Source organism: Amblyomma americanum, chromosome 1 (assembly GCF_052857255.1).
Source record: "Amblyomma americanum isolate KBUSLIRL-KWMA chromosome 1, ASM5285725v1, whole genome shotgun sequence".
In the NCBI taxonomy this organism is placed as follows: domain Eukaryota; kingdom Metazoa; phylum Arthropoda; class Arachnida; order Ixodida; family Ixodidae; genus Amblyomma; species Amblyomma americanum.
Genome location: NC_135497.1, coordinates 367,860,449 through 367,866,448, shown reverse-complemented (window position 1 = coordinate 367,866,448; position 6,000 = coordinate 367,860,449). Strand labels below are relative to the sequence as shown.

General features: G+C 45.6%; 1 pseudogene; it reads right to left on the bottom strand.

Annotated features, from left to right (window-relative positions):
• Positions 1 to 3,248: 3,248 nt before the first annotated feature.
• The window catches only part of LOC144121997 (uncharacterized), a 36,909-nt pseudogene continuing 34,157 nt past the window's right edge, over positions 3,249 to 6,000 (bottom strand).

The following is a 6,000-nucleotide window of genomic DNA, read 5'->3' as shown; positions in this document are numbered from 1 at the left end:
ACCAAGGGCGGACATGGCTAAAAAATTAGCCCTCTCATTATAAGCAACGCCACAGTGGCCAGAGACCCACTGAGAGCATAATTCTGCAATATGAGGTGGCATAAAAATTAAGGAGAACGGCTCATATGAGTATCCCTTGATTTTTGGAGCGATGTAAATACGGCAAGGCTGTCCTAAAGTATAATAACCTGTGAGATACTGCAGGAAATTCATGTTAAAGCCAACTCAATGGATAGAAACGCGGCTACAAAAATAGAGGTTTAGTCAGGGGCACAAAATGAGAAACTTCAATCAAGAGCCCTTGGGCAAATACCAATAGCTGCATTTTCATTTTTATTTATTTATTTATTTACATATTCTGCAGCCCTGATGGGGCTATTGCAGGAGTGGGAGGAAGAGGAGAGGAAAAAAAAGGCAGAGAGGGACAACATATTCAGAAGTGAACACCATTAAAATACAGAACAGAAATGCAACAGACTAATCACAGATTTGAAACAACATTGAAAAATAGGCTTGGTTCCAGGGAGCGTATATCACCGGGTAAAGAATTCCATCGTTCGATAGCACGAGGAAAAAACTAAATTTGAACACATCAGTGCGCGCGTGAATGGGTGTTACATTCAATGGCTGGTAGCTCCTTGTAGATGAAGATGCTGAAAAATGCAAATACTCAGACAGTGAAGCAAAGCGGGATGAATTAACAATACCATGAAAATATTTTAAACGCTTATTGTCGCGGCGGGTACAAAGGAGGGAAAGGCCTATGGCAGGAAGAGTGGATGAAGGTGAAAACTTTCTGTCATACCGTCGGCAAATAAACCGTACTTCTTTCCTTTGGACGGATTCCAGCTTACTGATATCGGACTGTTTATGAGGATTCCAGATTATTGACCCATACTCCAAAAGTGGACGAATTAAAGCTTTGTATGTTACCAGTTTAGTTTCTTGGGGGGCAACACTAAGTGTACGTTTTAGATAACCGAGCCTCCGCATTGCATTATTGGATACTGTGTTAATATGTTTTGACCAGGACAAGTTAGAAGAAAAAAGAAGACCTAAATATTTGTACTCGGACACTTGATTCAGAGAGTTATCTTTGAATGAGTAGGTGTAAGAAGATGGTATTGTGCGATTACAGAATGACATGTATACAGAATTACGAAAGTTTATTTGCATTTGCCATGTTTCACACCATGAGCAGAATGACACGAATGACTGATTTAGTTGCACGTAATCCTCAGGGGTGTAAAGTGAACTGTATATCACACAATCGTCTGCATACAACCGAAGTTTAGAAATAATATTTTCTGGCAAATCATTAATGTATAATAAGAACAACAGTGGTCCGAGTACGGATCCTTGTGGTACACCGGATGATACATTAACAGTTTCAGATGAACAGGAGTTGAAAGAAACATACTGTGTACGATTAGAAAGAAAACTCGATATCCAGTCTACCAGTAACGGGTTTTTGAGTATTGCATTAAGTTTACAAAGAAGATTGCTGTGGAGAACGGTGTCGAAAGCTTTAGAAAGGTCGATAAATAAAGCGTCGATTTGTGAGCCCGTGTCGAGGAAACTAGCAATGTCTGCGTGAATTCTACAAGTTGTGAAATGGTACTGAGCCCGCGCCGAAACCCATGCTGAAATTTGCACACGATATTGTTAGCTTCAAGAAATTCTGTAATTTGCTTATGAATGATATGTTCTAGTAATTTGCATGAGTGTGAATTAACGAAATGGGGCGATAGTTGGACAAGATTTGGGTTCTTCCAGCTTTAAACAGGGGAATAACTATTGCAAGCTTCCAGGCTACGGGGACGGTTGCGAATAATAGCGATTTCTGGAAGATGGTAGTCAAATAGCGGCTGGTCCAAAGAGAGTAACATCGCAGAAATACATTAGGGATATCATCAGGACCACTATTTTCTTCACATTTATGTTCAGAATGAGGTTCAGAACACCTTCGACTCTTATTGAAATATCATCGACAGAACATTGAGAGTTGCTAGGAAAAGTAATCATTTCAAGGTTATCTGTTGTAAATACCGACTGAAAATATGTGTTGAATCTAGTAGCTATAGCTAATGAGTCACAGACCGGCTTATCATAAATAATGAAGGTATTGGGACTAGTGCTCTGTGGCAATATGGATGCCCAAAATTTGCGGGGATTGTGTTTCTTAATTACGGCAAGGAATTTCTGTAGTAAAAATCTTTTCCCGAGTGAACTTTGGCACGGAGTTCTTCTTTAGCGTCGCTGAACTGTTGCAAAAGTTCAGGGTTACCACTGCGCTTGGAAACGCGTAGTCTGGCAACACGGCGAGAAAGATGCAGTATGTCTCTTGTTATCCAGGGCATACAATGGTTTTGCTTTTTAGTTTTTAATGGAACAAAACGCTGAATACAGACCTTCACAATGTTCTCGAAAAATGTTACTAAAGAATTCACGTCACATGATATGCTGAGGTGCTGAAGCTGTTCAAATACGTCACTTAATAAATCCAGGATAGGCACGTCGTCTGCTCTACTGAAATCCGGAAATGTTGAATAAGTTAGTTTTGAGGAAGGAATAAAACACGGGATCAAAACAAGAACAGCGTTATGATCGGATATCCCCTCGACGACTTCGCATGTAAAATTCGTCGCGAAAAAAGAAGAGCTTAAAAATACCAGATCCAGTATTGCCGAAGACCTCGTGGGCTTATTAACTATCTGTTTCAATCCAAATGACAAAGAAAAATTGACAAGTTCGTTACTGATTGCAATGTCTTGACCAGTAATGAATATTGTATGCCATTGAATTCCGGGAAGATTGAAGTCTCCTGGGATAATTATATTTGGATTGTTGATATGATGAGAATGTAAGAAGTTACTTAAAGAATGCACGTGGTCTACGGAAGTGCCTGGTGGTCGATACACCGCACCGATAAAAAACGATTTGTTACCTACGTAGAGTTTGCACCAAGTTGACTCTATATCGACAGGGACCGAAATTTCAACAAATTTCAGACTAGACTTAATGAAGAGAGCGACACCGCCTCCTTTCCCATGCTGCCTGTCCGCCCTAATTACAACGAAACCTGGAGGAGTTATTTCAGAGTCAATTATACCATCATGTAGCCACGTTTCGGTGACCGCAATGACATCAGGCGAAGGAGTTAGGATTAAAGAGATAAAATTTGGAAGCTTGTTTACTAAACTTCTGGCATTCATGTTCAGAACACGAAGGTTGGCGGCGGTGTCCCCTCAGTCAGAATCTGTGGGTGGCTTGGCAGCAGTAGCATTAGCAGCAGCAGTGTCCGGGGGCGTTGATTTCGAATCTTTGACCAAACTTTTCTCAACATCATCCCAGTTGTACCGCACGCTATCAATAAACACGTGGTCATAACGCAAATAAACCTTCGAGCCACTGTCACGATAAGATTGCGTTGCATCTCATATTTTTTTCCGGGTCGATCGAACGGGAGCAGAGAAATCCTCGGATAAGCTAATGCCTGAGTTTTTGAGCCTATGAGCATTTTTTAACGCTTGAGTTTTTTCCTGGAAGTCAAGTAGCTTGACGATGACAGGACGAGGGCGCCCTTCCTGCTTTCTACCTAGCCGATGATACCTTTCTATTTTAGGACAATCCAACTGAAGGCTGTCGATGAATACCTTAGTCACCGCAATGAACAGAGCTTTGTTAGTTTCTTCATCTTCTTCAGCAAGACCGTGAAATATAAGATTGTTTCTGCGAGAACGGTTTTCCAGCTCATCATTTCTTGAAGCAAGCTTGCTAACAACCTCAGACAACGAATTCAACTGGCGTTGCACGGCCCCGTCGCTTGCGTCGCCGTTCGAGGTCGGCGAGCTTGACTCAAGAGCAGAGACTCGTGATTCAAGTGCCTCAAAACGAGAGTTCACTCTCTGCTGGAAACGTTTTATATCTGCAATATCTTCGGCCATTTTTCTCTGGCCCGCAAGCAATTCGGCAAGCATTTCATTAATAGCTGTTTGATTGAAAGTGGAGCAAGCGTCATCAGTGCTTGCTACTTGAACATTAACGGAAGAAGATGTAGAACGTGTGCCTGGTTGGAACCGGGATTGCTGTGAGAGGGTCCAGGATTAGTTTCCAGATCTCCGCTTAAGAGAACACTAGAAATGCAGTAAACAAGCTGTGAATACACCGATACAGACACATAACGAAAACGGCGATTGTGTGGGAGAGGAAACAGCATCAAAAATCTGCCATCAGAGCGGACGCAACGTGCGTTTTCAAGAAAATGTACCTGCGTGAAGAATAAGAAGCGGATCAGCATGTTGCCGCTTTCGCTGTCTCCTAGCCCACTGGCAGACCGCTGTGTAGGCATTGCTTTTATACGATTCGTGGGTGACGTCACAGAACTTGGCTTTAAGATGACCGGTAGATCGAAGATGACATCGTCGAAGGGAGATGCTCGGCCAGGTTGCGCAGTGGAGGGAACACCCGTGCTGTCTTTTACAGGAAAGGTAGGGCAGTCCACGCTCGCACAGAGGTCATCCACGTGTAGGATTGGTGATGGCGATGGAACTGAAGTCCGTAGCGCAAGGAAACAAGGCGCCGCTGTAGTCCCGACGAAGGCACCAGCGAGGCAGGCGCAGAACTGCGTGAAGAATAAGACGTGGATCAGCATGCTGCCGCTTTTGCTCTCTCCTAGCCCACTGGCAGACCGCTGTGTAGGCATTGCTTTTTATACGATCCGTGGGTGACGTCACAGAACTTGGCCTTAAGATGACCGGTAGATCGAAGATGACATCGTCGAAGGGAGATGCTCGGCCAGGTTGCACAGTGAAGGGAACACCCGTGCTGTCTTTTACAGGAAAGGTAGGGCAGTCCACGCTCGCACAGAGGTCATCCACGTGTAGGATTGGTGATGGCGATGGAACTGAAGTCCGTAGCGCACGGAAACAAGGCGCCGCTGTAGTCCCGATGAAGGCACCAGCGAGGCAGGCGCAGAACTGCGTGAAGAATAAGAAGCGGATCAGCATGCTGCCGCTTTCGCTCTCTCCTAGCCCAGTGGCAGACCGCTGTGTAGGCATTGCTTTTATACGATCCGTAGGTGACGTCACAGAACTTGGCTTTAAGATGACCGGTAGATCGAAGATGACATCGTCGAAGGGAGATGCTCGGCCAGGTTGCGCAGTGGAGGGAACACCCGTGCTGTCTTTTACAGGAAAGGTAGGGCAGTCCACGCTCGCACAGAGGTCATCCACGTGTAGGATTGGTGATGGCGATGGAACTGAAGTCCGTAGCGCACGGAAACAAGGCGCCGCTGTAGTCCCGATGAAGGCACCAGCGAGGCAGGCGCAGAACTGCGTGAAGAATAAGAAGCGGATCAGCATGCTGCCGCTTTCGCTCTCTCCTAGCCCAGTGGCAGACCGCTGTGTAGGCATTGCTTTTATACGATCCGTAGGTGACGTCACAGAACTTGGCTTTAAGATGACCGGTAGATCGAAGATGACATCGTCGAAGGGAGATGCTCGGCCAGGTTGCACAGTGAAGGGAACACCCGTGCTGTCTTTTACAGGAAAGGTAGGGCAGTCCACGCTCGCACAGAGGTCATCCACGTGTAGGATTGGTGATGGCGATGGAACTGAAGTCCGTAGCGCACGGAAACAAGGCGCCGCTGTAGTCCCGATGAAGGCACCAGCGAGGCAGGCGCAGAACTGCGTGAAGAATAAGAAGCGGATCAGCATGCTGCCGCTTTCGCTCTCTCCTAGCCCAGTGGCAGACCGCTGTGTAGGCATTGCTTTTATACGATCCGTAGGTGACGTCACAGAACTTGGCTTTAAGATGACCGGTAGATCGAAGATGACATCGTCGAAGGGAGATGCTCGGCCAGGTTGCACAGTGAAGGGAACACCCGTGCTGTCTTTTACAGGAAAGGTAGGGCAGTCCACGCTCGCACAGAGGTCATCCACGTGTAGGATTGGTGATGGCGATGGAACTGAAGTCCGTAGCGCACGGAAACAAGGCGCC